General features: G+C 40.5%; 1 non-coding gene across 1 annotated transcript; it reads right to left on the bottom strand.

Moving 5' to 3' along the window:
• Positions 1-532: 532 nt before the first annotated feature.
• On the bottom strand, positions 533-636 carry LOC112781518 (small nucleolar RNA R71). Its single transcript, XR_003192293.1, has one exon. It is a non-coding gene; the product is annotated as a small nucleolar RNA R71 (small nucleolar RNA).
• Positions 637-16,042: the final 15,406 nt, after the last annotated feature.

Here is a 16,042-nt window from a genome sequence, read left to right as displayed (position 1 = left end):
GACCCTTCATAGACTGAGAAGGGAAGCAAGAGGGAAGAGAGTAGTGGGAGAAGAGGAATCTGAAGGAGAATCTGAGGACAATTTTGAGGAAGCTTTAGATCTCAACATGGATAGAGAAGTTCACAACCATGAGAGAGCTGATGAAAACAATGCCATTCCTGAGAGGAGGGTTCTTAGTTCATACATAAACCCAACCTCTGGGAATTGTGGTAGCAGCATCCAGAAACCACCCATTCAGGCCAACAACTTTGAACTCAAACCACAGCTAATATCACTTGTGGAGAATCATTGTTCATTTGGTGGAAGTGCTAATGAAGATCCCAACCAACATCTCACAAAATTCCTGAGAATTTGTGACACTGTGAAGTCCAATGGAGTCCAGGAAGATGCCTATAAACTGCTTTTGTTCCCATTTTCACTTAGGGACAAAGCAGCTAAGTGGCTGGAATCATTCCCAAGGGGGAGTCTAACAACATGGGATGAGGTGGAAAGCAAGTTTCTGGCATGTTTCTACCCCCCACAAAAGGTCAATAGGCTTCGATCTGAGGTTCAAACTTTTAGACAACAAGATGGTGAAACTCTCTACGAGGCATGGGAGAGATTCAAGGACTTGACAAGGAAATGCCCACCAGACATGTTCCATGATTGGGTGCAATTGTATATCTTCTATGATGGACTCTCTTATGAATCAAGGAAGGCTGTAGACCATTCATCAGGAGGTTCATTGAACAGGAAAAAGACTGTGGAAGAGGCCATTGAAGTGATTGAGACAGTGGCTGAGAATGAGTACTACTATGCATCAGAAAGGCACAACACTAAGGGAGTCATGGAGCTGAACCATGTTGATACAATTCTAGCCCAAAACAAGGTGTTTGCCAAGCAACTAGCAGAGCTTACCAGGCAATTAGAAACAAAGCAAGTGGCTGCAATACACACACAGGATCAAGAGGAAGTAAGCATTGAAGGAGGTGATTGGGAAGAGGCCAACTATGTGGGAAACCAACAAAAGCAATCATATGATCCACATTCCAACACTTACAACCCAGGCTGGAGAAACCACCCAAACTTTGGGTGGGGGAACCAACAAACCCAACCACAAAACCACAAACCTTACAACCACAACCAACATAACAATTCCACATACCAAAACTCCAACCAAAGATCATACCAAGCCACACAAAACACTTACCCCCAACCATCATATCATGGCCAAAATAATCAACCTACCCAACTTAATCCGAACCAACAATTTCAAGATCAATTAAACCGGATAGAAGGAATGATGGCAACCATGAGTCAAGACATAACCGAATTGAAAAGCTTCAGAGATGATGTGAGAGCTACCTTAAGAAACCATGGTGAAAAACTCAAGAGGATGGAGTCGCAAGTAGGAGAGCTATCTCAACAGGCCGTCAAATCAACTGCAGTGTTCCCTAGTGACACAGAAAAGAATCCTAAAGGGGAACAAAAGAGAGTGAGATGGGAAGAATGCAAGGCCATCACTATATTGAAGGAAGTTTCAGAAGAAGAAGGAATCAGGCCCTCAGAGCAGGAGCCAGAAATCTTGAAGGAAGGAGTGGAAGAAGTTAAGCAGGAAAGTGGAACTGAGCAAGCCAAGGAACTGCAAAAAGGCATGCTGGAAATATACCAACCAAAAGCACCATTTCCTCAGAGGTTAGGAGGAGGTGAAAAAGAAAAAACCTATTCAAGGTTTTTAGAGACATTTAACTCTCTCCATGTCAATATTCCCTTTCTTGAGATTCTCCATCAAATGCCTACACACATCAAGTATTTAAAGGAATTGTTAAGCAAGAAAAGAGTTTTGAAGGGAGGACAAACGGTAACAATGAACAAAGAATGCAGTGCTCTCATCAAGAAGGACACACTCTCTAAGAAAACGGACCCAGGAAGTTTTCATATCCCTTGCATCATAGGGGAAACAAAAATTGACAGAGGATTCTGTGATCTAGGAGCTAGCATAAATGTGATGCCTCTAACTCTTATGAAGAGGCTACAACTGAATGAGGTGAGATCCACTGATGTAATCATACAACTGGCTGACAAAACTCAGAAGCAAGCTGAAGGGGTAGTTGAAAATGTGCTGGTGAAAGTGGGGGATTATTACTTCCCCACAGACTTTGTCATTGTGGACATGGAGGAAAGCTACTTACACCCTATTATTCTGGGCAGACCATTTCTAGCCACTACTAGAGCGCTCATAGATGTAGAACAAGGAGAGCTAATTCTGAGAATACATGATGAACAGCTCATTTTCAAAGTTTTCAAACCTGCATCTGAGCCTGAACCAGAACCTGAAAAGCCTAAGGATGATAGTAGCCATCTGTGTTTGGAGGAAAGTAATCCAGCAGCTGAAACTCTAAAATAGTCCTTGGAAGGCAAACAAGAGTTGCAAGAGTTAAAGCCACAAGAATCAGTGGAAACAGATCAGAAGGATCCTCCTGACATAAGGGTCAATGAAGAAATCCTCAAGAGAAAGGGAAGAGTGATAGGGAGATTGCCAAGAGGGTGGAGAAACAAGAAAATTCCCACTGAAGGTTTCTCTCCGGGAGAAAACGTGATATCAAGTCATTATCTGCCAATCCCACCTGGCCTCAAAACCATTCCTTCCCAGCTCCCTCAAGTGTTCACAATCAGGAAAGTTCTTTCTATGGAACATTTAGAGGTCATGAATGAATCAAGTGGAGACGTTTTCATAGTGAGAGGAGAAGACGTCAAGCACTACAATCCACCCTAACAAGGGACAACCGTCAAGCTAGTGACGTGAAAGAAGCGCTTCATGGGAGGCAACCCATGTTTTAATACCCTTACTTTTTTTTGTTTTGTTGTGCATCTAATAAAGCATGGTTTCTTATGCATGAACTTGAATCCTCAGGACAACTGCTGAAAAAGTGCACTAAACATTGCATGTAAAATGCAATTTGCCTCTAAGTTTGGTGTGCCTGAAGGCACCCCAAATTTTATTCAAAATGCATCCAATTTTTAGTGCACAACCAAAGATTAAGTTTGGTGTTCCTCTTTGAACACGGTTCATGAACACAAAGTTCCTCTGGATTTCGAAATTCATGACAAGTACACCATTCGCATGTTTTAATGCTTTGGTTTCAATTACTTAGGGTAGTAAATTTGTTTAGAATCAAAGAGCCAAGGTGACTATGATTTATTAGAATTAAGCACATTCATTAAGGACAACCAATATGGATTTCATGTCATCAGGAGACTTGACCAAACACTAAGTTTGGTGTCCAAATAATAAGTGTGCATACATGTAGAAGTCACGGCTATAAGCTCATAAAGACAATCATTGATTTACATGTGCAAGTACTATTCATAATTCACATGGACTGAAAAATGATAGCAAACTTGTTTGTTTGTGCAGGTACAAAGGAAAAGACAAAAATGGAGGAAAAGGACAAAGGGAGGTACGATGCTTGGTCAAAAAGAAAATTCACAAGTCTTTGAAACTTACACATGGGAAAAGGAAGTTCTGCAAGAAAAGATAGCTACATGTACAACCTAATGCACCCAGAATACTTCCAAGAAAATGAAAAGCAATTCGTCCTTCTCCCTAATTCATATATTTACCATCAAGCCACCCTTCACAAATCACCCTAGCCGTCCATTTTGCACTTACGGGCACTATAAAGAACCACTTGGGGAACAAGTTCAACACCACCAAATCTCCTTCATGCACATTTCCTTCATCATAGCATAAACTATCTCTTGCCGAAAACAACCTCCCCACACTTCCAACAACACTTCTTGCTTCACCTTGTCAACTTTAGCTTGTCACTTACCAAAACTAAAGAACCAATGGCAGCTTCATCTAGCCACAAAAGGAGAAAAGACAAGCAGCCAATGGAGGAAAACAGGGAATTCGATGCATGGAGATACAGATCAGTTTTCCATGAGATTCAAGCCGAATGGATGAGACCTAAAACGGTACTAGCTGAGGTTCCCTTTGACCTTGAAAAGGATGAGTTCCCAGGTGTTTGGGAAAAGATCAAAAAGAGGAAGTGGGAGCTCCTGACTAAGCCAATCACTAAAATCAACATCAACTTGGTGAAAGAGTTTTATGCAAATGCAGTAAGAGAGGATCCAACCAAGAAACCCACATACAAAAGCTATGTGAGAGGGGTGGAAGTTGACTTCAGTCCCAAAGCAATCATGAAAACCCTTGGCCTGAAAAACATACATTTCAGCCAAGCAAGTTATGAAGAAAGGATGATAGGAGAACCTGACTATGCAACTATTGCTGAAGACCTTTGTGCCATCAGAGCTGAATGGGTGAGAAAAACAAGAGGGGCTCCAAGAGTCTTGAGAAGGGAAGACCTAACACCTAAAGCTAAAGGGTGGTATGCAATAGTTAGGAGATCCATCCTACCCACTGCAAACTCTTCAGAAATAGTCCCTAAAAGAGACATCTTGCTACATTGCATTATGGTGGGAGGGGAGATCAAAGTTCATAAACTCATTGCTGAACAGATACAAGAGTTTAGTGAGAAAAGTGACCCTGAATCCTGGCTCCACTTCCCTAGCACTATCATTAGACTATGCATCGATGCCCAAGTACCACTTGAGGATGAAAGGCCTAATTGGCTATATCCTGGAATGGCCATAACTGCGTATAGAATGACTCTTGGCCCAACTCCTCCAAGACATACAAGAAGAAGAAATGAAGAAGGGCAACAAGTGGAAGCCGAGCAAGAAGCCGAACAAGAAAGACAGGAAGGAGAAGACAGAGAAGAAGAGCAAGAAGAGCAAGCAATTCCAGAAAGAAGACAACGAATTCCCAGAGACCCCATGGATATGAGCAGAATGCAGGAAATCATGGAAGGAATGTCTCAACAATACATGAGGTCTCAGGAGAGACAAGAGGACTTTCACCTAAAAATGATGGATATGCAAAGGAACTTTGAATCAAGATTCTTCGATCTGCAAAGGGAACAGAATTTACACTTACAGGAATCCTTCAGCCACATATGCCAACACCAAGATGCCAATGTCTTGGCAATCAAGGAAGCCACCACTTTACAGAATGCAAGATACTCAGTCCAAGCTGATTACAACATCAGTTCGCAAATCAAGCTTAACTACATAGGGGAACATCTACACAAGATGGACCCAGCATTCCCAGCTTTTGATGAGTATTTCAAAGGGAGGAATGAAGGAGAAATAAACAAGGCAATGATCCTTGAAAAAGGAGTGGAAGAAACGATGAAAAAGGCTGGATTCTGGAAAAAGCTCCTAAGAAAAGACAAAGGAAGCACAAGTGGTCAAAAAGAGGCAGGAAGCAAGAAGAAGCAGGATCCCAAGAATTAAGAAGAACCAAGCAATAAATAAGAGGTGGTCTCGTTCCTTAATAATCAAATGATCATTGGTGGATTGTCTTTATGAGCTTTCTTTCATCATAAGTCATTTAAGTGTTATGTGGAGTATTTTTTTTTAGTATGAGTGTCTGTTTATTGCTTTGAATAAAGTGAATGCCTAGATGTTTGGATATAACTTCACCTTCTTAAACGAGTGCGTGCCATGCTTGTTCTGTTTCCAAAAATAAAAGAAAAGTTTGAACAAAAGTAACTTGGCTAAATTAGTGACAAATCAAGTAGAATTAAGTGGTGGTATGCATGCTTGATTGTTTAGTCAGATCATTGGAATTAGAGTGTAGAATTATCATTCTTTGTGTAGAAATTGAAAACTATCTATGGATCTTGATGAATAAATGTCTTTGGCCATGAAAAAGAAAGAAAAAGAAGAAGAAAAAGCCACTGAAAAAGGGCAACCAAAAAGCAAAAAAATTGAGAAAATAAGCTAGGTACCAATGGTTTGAACTTCTGAGACAAATGCCTGTGGTGTTTATGTATTAAGGATATGCTTGGATGAATAGGTTCTGAGGAGTGTTTCAACACTTGGTAACTTGGGTTAACTAACCCGGGATTATCAACCAAAAGTCCATTATCAAGAGCAACCTAAATACAAAACATTTAGTCACACAAAGAGGTGCTGGGCACCAATGTCTCAAGAAGAAATGTGAACTAAAGTGCCTAAAGTGGATATGTGTAGTGCACTGATAAGAAAAAGAAAATGCCAAAGGCTTGTGCAACACATGACACTAAGCAAACAAGGAGCAAAAGAAGCTCTAAGAAAAAGAAAAGAAAAACAAAGAAGAGAAAAGTGACAAGGACATAAGAATAACAAGAGGCCATAGCAGTGTTTGATGGATGCAATGAAAAAGTGATAATCTTACCTGATAAGTATGAAAAAGTGATGCTGCAACTTTCTGCATAAAACCCTTCTGATGAACTTCAAATGCTTGCTAATATAGCCAATGTAATTGCTTTCTGTTTCATACTGTCTTCTCAAATAACTCAGGACTTGCTTAGGGACAAGCAAGTATTAAGTTTGGTGTTGTGATGCCAAGGCATCTTAGGCTAGTTTCACTAGTATTTTTCTGTTAGTTTTAGTGGTTTTATGCACTTTCTTGAGCTTAAAGTAACCAAGAATGGTTAAAAGAATAACAAAGCAATGAACCATCCAAACAATATGATTTTGATGCAATATCCATGAGTTTTAGTTATATTACTTGAATGCTATGAATGGAAGATTTCTCATGAAATTTTGGAAGACTTTGATGCAATTGTTTGGATGATTTCAGGGAAGAAGAGGCTAGGCAAGGAAGCAACAAAATCAATAAAGGAAGCTTGAATATCACATGTGGAGTTTAAGTTCCAGTTTAAGCCTAAACTGGAGCTTAAACGCCAGAATCATGAAGGCTAAGAAATGCTGGAATTGAAGTTTAACCTCCAGTTTGACCTCAAACTGGAGGTTAAACGCCAGAATGAAAAGTCTCACCAAAGAAGCATTCCACGTTTAACCTCCAGTTTGACCTCAAACTGGAGGTTAAACGCCAGAATGATAATGCCACTCAGGAAGGAGTTCCACGTTTAACCTCCAGTTTGACCTCAAACTGGAGGTTAAACGCCAGAATGGGAAAAGCACCAGGGAGCCATTTCCACGTTTAAGCTCCAGTTTGACCTCAAACTGGAGCTTAAACGTGTTCGACCAAGTTTTCTCCTCCAGGGTTGCTCTCTCCATTTCCACGTTTAAGCTCCAGTTTGACCTCAAACTGGAGCTTAAACGTGTTCGACACCTCCAGGGCTACCTTTCTAAGCTTCCACGTTTAACCTCCAGTTTAACCTTAAACTGGAGGTTAAACGTGTTCTACCTCCAGGATGCCTCCTTCCATTTCCACGTTTAACCTCCAGTTTGACCTTAAACTGGAGGTTAAACGTGTTCGACCTCCAGGGTTGTCCTTCCTATATCCACGTTTAAGCTTCAGTTTGACCTCAAACTGGAGCTTAAACGTGTTCGACTACATGACTCTCCAGGGCTGCCTTCTTCCATTTCCACGTTTAAGCTTCAGTTTAACCTTAAACTAAAGCTTAAACGTGCTTCTACAAAAGGCCTCACTGGAAGTGTCTGGCGTTTAAGCTGCAGTTTAAGCTTAAACTGCAACTTAAACGCCACTCTTGGAAAAGGTTTCTGGACCAAAGATATTGTGGTTTAAGTTAGTATTTGAGCACAAACATTAACTTAAACTTATTCTGGTATGAAACCCAATTGAATATCATGGTTTATGGGATTGGGCCTGAAGGATTGATGAGTCTGAAATTTCAATTTATTGAGTCATGTGCCATTATTTGATTATCACTAAGTTGGCTCAATGAATGTTACAGAATTTGGACCAGCAGCCTCATCAAGATTATGGATCATAAACCCAAGGCAAAAGGAAAGCAGGGAGAGGCCTCAAAGCCCAAGAAACACAACAGAAGCTCAATATAGAAAGTGTATAAATAGGATAGAATTTAAGTTAGAGGGGACTTTTACCTTCACTTTTTAGCTAGTTTTCATATCTTTGTAATTGAATTCAGAGCTATGACTCACTAAACCCTCTTTCATTGGGTTAGGGAGCTCTATTGTAATTCAATAAATCAATAATAGTTTATCTTCTTCTTCAATCTTTTCTCTTGAATTTTGTTAGAAAGCTTCTCGATCTAATTCCATTGGGTAGTTGTCTTGGGAAAGAAACTACCCATAATTGGAATCCTTCGGAACCTTGGGAAAGGAATGGAGGATTCATACTAGAGAAGCTTTCTCACAGTGAATTGGATTGGGGTTTGGATGGATATTGTGACATGTAATCCTACCAAATTGTGGTTCATGAAACTGTGTGGTATAATCAGTGTTCGAGCATCATCTCTTCTTATGAACATTTAAACCAAGGGATTGGGAATTTGTTCATTTTTAGAGAGAATTGGTGAGCCAAGGGATTGGGATCCAATCATCTAAGATTGCCAAGCAAAATTCAATGAACGCATTGCTTGAGGAAGAGATAAACATGTTTTGATTCGGAGATCTCAATATCTCCTATAACCCAATGAATCCCCCAATTCTGATTACATCTTCTCTTTACATTCTGCAACTCAATTCATGCAATCACCCCCATTCCCTTTTAATTTCAGCAATTTAGTTTCTGCTCTTTAATTCATGCAATTTAAGATTCCGCCATTTCAATTTCTTGTCATTTACTTTTCCCGCCAATTTTACATTCCGCAATTCTCATCTCAATCTTGATTCCGCTCAACTAGAACACACTTCTAATCCGAATTGCTCACTCAACCAATCCTTGTGGGATTCGACCTCACTCTATTGTGAGTTTTTACTTGACGATAACCGGTGCACTTGCCGGAAGGAATTTTGCCGATCGTGCAATTTCCTAAATCGTAGCATAACTAGTTTATGCGCATCAAGAGTCTGCATTGATTACAGGCATCTCAACCAAGCAACCCGTAAGGATCACTACCCACTTCTATTTATTGATCAAATGATGGATCGCCTGTCAGGTAAATCACATTATTGCTTTTTAGATGGTTACACAGGTTGTTTCCAGATTTATATAGCTCCTGAGGATCAAGAAAAGACCACTTTTACATGTCCTTTTGGGACTTATGCTTACAAACGAATGCCTTTTGGCTTGTGCAATGCACCAGCTCCTTTCCAAAGGTGCATATGAGTCTTTTCTCTGATCTTATTGAGGACTGTATGGAGGATTTTATGGATGATTTTAGCGTTTATGGTGATTCTTTTAGCCTTTGCTTAGATGGATTATCTAGAGTATTAGATAGATGTGTTAATACAAACCTTGTATTGAATTTTGAAAAATGTCATTTTATGGTAAAACAAGGGATTGTACTAGGACATGTGGTATCTAATACTGGCATTTCTGTAGACCCAGCAAAGGTGAATGTTATTTCTAGTCTACCTTACCCCTCTTCTGTGAGGGAAGTCCGTTCGTTCCTTGGCCATGCAGGTTTTTACAGGAGATTCATAAAGGACTTCAGTAAGGTAGCACTTCCCTTATCTAGATTACTACATAAGGATATTGAGTTCGAGTTCGGTGAAGATTGCAAGCAAGCGTTTGATAAGTTGAAGACCGCACTGACTCAAGCTCCAATTGTAAGAGGACCAGACTGGAGCTAGCCTTTTGAAATCATGTGCGATGCTTCCAACCATGCAGTAGGAGCAGTGCTAGCTCAGCGCGAAGGTAAGGACCCTTTTGTTATTGCTTATGTGTCTAAGACCTTAGACACTGCCCAGTCCAATTATACTACTACTGAGAAAGAGCTTCTTGCTATTATTTTTGCTCTGGATATATTCTAAGCTTATTTACTTGGTACTAGAGTAGTAGTGTATTCGGACCATGCAGCTTTAAAGTATCTATTAGCCAAAAAGGAGTCCAAACCAAGACTTATACGTTGGATACTGCTTTTACAAGAATTTGATTTAGAAATAAAGGATAGGAGTGGTAACCAGAATTTAGTGGCAGACCACTTGAGTCGCCTTGAGCACATTAAGGATGATTCTACTCCTATAGATAATAATTTTCCATTTGATAACCTGCAAGCAGTATCTGAAGTATCCCTTTGGTATGCACCTGTAGCTAATTATCTAGTTAGCCGCACATTTCCTCCAAACTTTTCTAAGCACCAAAGAGACAAGCTGAAACGGGAGTCTAAATATTATATATGGGATGACCCATATTTATGGAGATGTGGCGCTGATCAGGTAATTAGACGTTGTGTGTCTCAATCAGAATTCCAGTCCATTTTAGAGGCCTGTCACTCATCTGAGAGTGGAGGACATTTTGGCCCTCAGAGAACTGCTAGAAAAATCTTGGACTGTGATTCTGGTGGCCTACTCTTTTTAGAGACGCTGCTGAGTTTTGTAAATCTTGCCCCCCATGCCAAAAATTTGGTAATATATCCAAGAGGGATGAGATGCCTCAACAAATTATGCTTTTCTGTGAAATCTTTGATGTTTGGGGCATTGACTTCATGGGTCCATTTCCAAATTCTAATGGATATTTTTATATATTGTTAGCTGTGGATTACGTTTCCAAGTGGGTGGAAGCAATTCCTACCTGCACTGATGATGCTAACACAGTTATTTCTTTTGTGAAAAACCACATTATTTGTCGCTTTGGATCACCACGAGCAATCGTGAGTGATCAAGGCACCCATTTTTGTAACAGAAGACTAACAGGACTAATGAAGAAGCATGGGATAATTCATAAGGTTGCAACAGCATACCATCCTTAGACCAATGGGCAAGACGAGATGTCAAATAGAGAGATAAAGCGTATCTTGCAAAAGATAGTAAAGCCTCATAGAAGAGACTGGAGCACCAAGCTACAAGATGCACTCTGGGCATATAGAACAGCATATAAAAAACCCATTGGAATGAGTCCTTTCCGCTTAGTTTATGGAAAAGCTTGTCATCTTCCAGTTGAAGTAGAGCACAAAGCCTTTTGGGCAGTCAAGGAATGCAACATGGAAATTGAGAAAGCCAGAGCTGAAAGGAAGTTGCAACTGCAAGAATTGGAGAGCCTTCGCCTAGAAGCTTATGAGAACTCAAAACTATACAAGGAAAAGATGAAGGCTGTACATGATCAGAACATCAAGAAAAAGGAGTTCCAGCCTGGGGATTTAGTCCTCCTTTACAAATCTCGACTGAGGCTCATGCCAGGCAAATTGAGATCAAGATGGGTAGGTCCATACAGAGTAGAGAAGGCCGAACCGTACGGAGTTTATCACCTAAGCCATCCTTCACACTCTGGACTTATCAAAGTTAATGGACACCGTTTGAAGCTATACCATGGCGAGAAGATATAGAAGAATAAAGAGCTTGAGATCTTCCTCTTGGAAGACCCCCACATAGCAGAAGATTGAGCTAGTGGAGCGTCCAACTTACGGACGTTAAAGCAAAGTGCTAGGTGGGAGACAACCCACCATGGTATGATCGTTCTTTTCTTTATTTTTAGTTTCTCATATTCAGTAACTCTTCTCTTTATCAGTACTTTCGTGCATCTGCATCTGCATATTTATTAAAACAAAAATTTCCACGCGACGCGACCGCATCAGCGACGCATCCGCGTTGCAGGGAGAGGGGAGAAAAATAAAAACGAACAGAGAGTCACGCTGGAGCGTGGTTGGAGGCGTGCCAATGGCACAAATCGTCCCACGCGACCGCGTCGCTGACGCGACCGCGTCATATGGGCATACTAACCTCCCAGGCGACCGCGTGCCCCACGCGACCGCGTGCCTTGATTTTCGACGTAAAAAGGGTGCACAGCTGAAAGTTGTGCTAGAGTGGTGCTGGACTGGCGCTGGACGCGCAATCCCCTTCACGCGACTGCATGCCCCACGCGGCCGCGTCGTTCCCTTCTGAAGCCCACTCACGCGATCGCATCCCCCATGCGATCGCGTCACCTAGAATTTGGCATTTAATGATTTTGAACAGAGAGTTGTGCAAGTGCGAGGCAACCCTCGCGCCACTGGCACAAATTGGGTCACGCGACCGCGTGGCCGACACGACCGCGTCGACCACCTTAAGCGCAAGTCGCGCGACCACATGCCCCATGCGATCGCGTCGCTTGCGGCGCACAGTTTCTCTAATTTTGTCAAATATCATATTTTTTTCGCTCCAAATCCTATTTTTCTCTTTTCCCTCCCTATTTCTTCCTTCTCTCTTCTTCCTTCTATCTCACCTTTCACTCTCTCTCCCTCACCTCTATTAACAAAGTTTTATTTTCTTCTTCACCCTTTTCTTTTCTATCATTCTTCTTATTTTATATGTTATTTTCTTTTCTTTTTTTTTCTTTTCATTATTCATATTTTCTTCCTACTTCTTTCCTTTTTACATGGTGTTAGAATTTTATTTGAGTCATTATTTTTCATTATATGCTTGTGGATTATTGCAAATTGTTTGACAATTATATATTATTTTCTTTAAAGGGTTGCTTGCATGTTCACTTTAATACTTTCTATAATTTATTTACCTTGCATGATATGTGTTTGTGAAAAAGCCCATATGGCATTATGCACTTCTCTATGTTATTCTACTATTCAATGCTTGCTTTTCACAAATTCTTTTTACTATTATATTAATTGAATTTAATTGTCAATACAAACGTGATGGTTTGTTACAAAGTAATGCTTGGTCTATGTTGCTCATGCCCTTTGCCGGCATGCCAATAAACACCTTGCATTCACTTGTCATCATATGCACTAACTATTCTCCATTAATGATCTTTCACATGTACTCATGAGCATGTGTTGACATCATTTACCTTTTAATGTGCATTTACAACCATCCCTTTTTCGTTCTCTTCATTGCTATATATCTCTTTGAATTTAATTTAGCTTCTCTTCCCTTTTTCAGGATGGCCACCAAGAAAGGAAAAGAGAAAGCTACTTCCAAACCTCCAGCAAGAAGAGGAACTAAAAGAGCACTAGTGGCAGAGCCTTCTTCAACTGCAGTCAAGCCCTCAACAAAAAGAGTTAAGAGGATCATAAAGGTTGTTGAAAAGGAGAAAGCCTTTCCAGCGAAGGATACTGCGCGATTTTCCAATCGCTATTGTGAGCAGATGTTCCCTATTCTAGCTTAAAGGAGTTACAACAACGAACACCTTCTTATCCTCTCGCCCAATATTGCTACTTTTGTTGAGCCGCAAATTGCACAAAGACAATGGGGTTTCTTACAGAGACAATAGAAGTAGGTCAATCTTTCTTGGGTAGTCGAGTTCTACTCTAACTTCTACCTGCCTACTCTGCAGTCTGTCTATGTACGTCAGAAGCAAGTCCCCATTACAGAAGAGGCTATCCAACAAGCTTTGAGTCTTCCCCCTATTCCAGAAGGAATGGACGCCTTTCAAGAAGCCACACTCAAGCGCCAGATGTACCAATTTGACTCGGAAGCTGTTCTCAGAGTTATCGCACTACCTGGCAGCCGTTGGATCTACGGATACCATCGTACCCGCCCTAAGGGTATATTGGCTTCAGCACTTCCCTTGGAGGCTCGCGTATGGGTACAAATCATGTCCCATTACATCTTTCCGAGCACTCACGAGTCCTCCTTCACTGCGGACATGGCCGTTCCACTATGGTGCATCCTTACAGACCAGCCTCTGAATCTACCAAGACATATGCGGGCAATTTACCTTTTCCCGCCTTGGTCTTAGATCTTGTCTCAGCAGCCGAAGTTTCCTCCAGAGCTGGAGACACCAAAGCCATGCTCCCACGGGATGATCAGTATGTCCCTAATGGGAAATACCTCAGACTTTCAGCAGCCATTACAAGCCTTCCCACTGCTCCGATTGAAGATATCCCTTCTTCACCAGCACAAGCACCTACAAGGCTACAACAGATGAACTGCTCCAGCAGATAATCCAAAAGTTGGGTCGGCAAGACCAGAAAGCGAAGTTAAGAGAGCGCCGTAACGAGCGCCGATTCAAACACCTCAAGGAGCTACTCAAGGGAAAATTCAAGGACTCAGATAGCCCGAACTCCACTTCCTTTACCAGCACAGGGAGCCATGATGGTCCCGACTGTGGAGATACTGCTACCAGCCCACCCCTGTTCCTGGCAGATGGCACCGAGGATGGTGTAAAGCCTTAAGTGTGGGGAGGTCGGTCAGTACCTGACTTCCGGAGGTAATTTCTCTTCCTTAGCACCAATAAATTAGGATATTTAGTTAGATTTTCTTTCTCTTATAGAATAGGATAAATTGCATAGTAATAGGTTAGTTGCATGCATGTTCTACTTGATTGAAAAGACAATAAGTTTCTTCTAAGACTCTATATTTGGAACAAAATTTCACTAATTTTCAAAATTTTTATGATAAATTTGCTTGAAGTTATATTTGGAACATAATGTTTGAGCTAAAGAACACACAACCCGTGAGATTTGAGCCTTTATGAATGGTTACATTATTTAACCATAATTATTTTATTCTTGTGTGTTTACTTCTCTATGATTGTAATCTATATTTTGTTTTATCTTATATGTCCAATATTTATTATATTTGTATGCTTGCATATGATTGAGGCCATTATTTGTTTAGCTTACTTATCCAAATTAAGCCTACCCTTTTAATTACCTTTGTTAACCACTTTGAGCCTTTAAATCCCATTTGTTCTATATTTCACCACATTACTAGCCTTAAGCGGAAAAACAATTGTATATCCCAAATAGAATCTTTGGTTAGCTTAAGATAGAATTGTGTGTGCTAGTTAAGTATGGGAAATTGTGGGAACAAAAGTTATTAAGGGAATATGTCATGATAATACAATGGGAATTTGGATACATACTTATGTGAAACTATAAGAATTAAAAATCTATGTGCATTGATAAGCTATGTTTATTTTTATGTTAAAAAAAATAAAAAAAATAAAAAAATAAAAAAATAAGGGGACAAAATTACCCCAATGCTGAATTAAGAATTCAAGGATCAATGCACATATGATAAAAGTTAAAATAAAAAGTTGATACATGAGTATGGAATATAAAAGGGGAACTCAGGGTAGCTAGGCATGAATTCTAAAGTCATGTAAAATATATAGGTTGGGTTGAAGCTTGGGTTAATTAAAGATTCAATTTATAAGCTCACTTGACCATATATGTATCCCTACCTTTACCTTAGCCCCATTACAACCTTGAAAAGCCCTCATGATGTTTGCATTGGTATGTTAACTGTTGTTGATTGATTAGGAGAAAAACAAAAGTTAGAGAGCATGATTAGAGAAGGATAGAGTGATTACCCTATACACTAGAGAGACTAGAGTGTACATACACCATCAGTGAGGATTCCATGCTTGAATTTCTATGTTCCCTGCTTTCATAAGCTATCCTCTTGCATTTTTATCTGCTCTTACTTTATAAGAATTGAATTAGTGGAATTTGAATTATAATTGTTTTGAAGAACTTATTTACTTTTGATCAAGTGGACAAGAATCATATAGTTGCATTCATACATATATAGGATTGCATTGCATTGCATGAGTTCCTGCATGTTCATACTTGTTTACTTTATCTCCTTCAATTAAGCATGAGGACATGCTAATGGTTAAGTTTGGGGAGGTTGATAAACCACTATTTTATGGTTTATATTGTGTTTAATTGTGTGGTTTTATCATGATCCTGACCCACTTATTCATTAAAATAGCATGCAATTATATTTCCTTCCTGAAATTATTACAAGAGTGAAAACTGCTTCCTAGAGACTTTTAATTGTACATTTTACTTCTCCTTTATTCCATTCGATACCATGATCTGTGTGTTGAGCGTTTCAAGATTTATAGGGCAAGAATGAGTTGGAGATTGGAAAGGAAGCTAGCAAAAATGGAAGAAACACAAGAAATTGAGGAGATGACCAGCGAGAAGCGACGCGGTCACATGGGCGACGCGACCGCGCGGAGAAGATCAAATCACAGTGACGCGACTGCATGGATGACGCAACCGCGCGAAATGGAAAAGTACTAGCGATGCGGAGGCGTGGGCGACGCATCCGCGTGCCAAAGCAGAAACGCGAATGACGCGTCTGCATGAGCGACGCGATCGCGTGACGTGCGCGATCTGCATAATTTACAGATTCGCTGGGGGCGATTTCGGGCCCTATTTTGACCCAG

The sequence above is a fragment of the Arachis hypogaea genome, chromosome 19 (assembly GCF_003086295.3).
Source record: "Arachis hypogaea cultivar Tifrunner chromosome 19, arahy.Tifrunner.gnm2.J5K5, whole genome shotgun sequence".
Taxonomy (NCBI): Eukaryota; Viridiplantae; Streptophyta; class Magnoliopsida; order Fabales; family Fabaceae; genus Arachis; species Arachis hypogaea.
The sequence above is the reverse complement of the archived record's forward strand: the minus strand, read 5'-3'. Positions and strand labels throughout refer to the sequence as shown.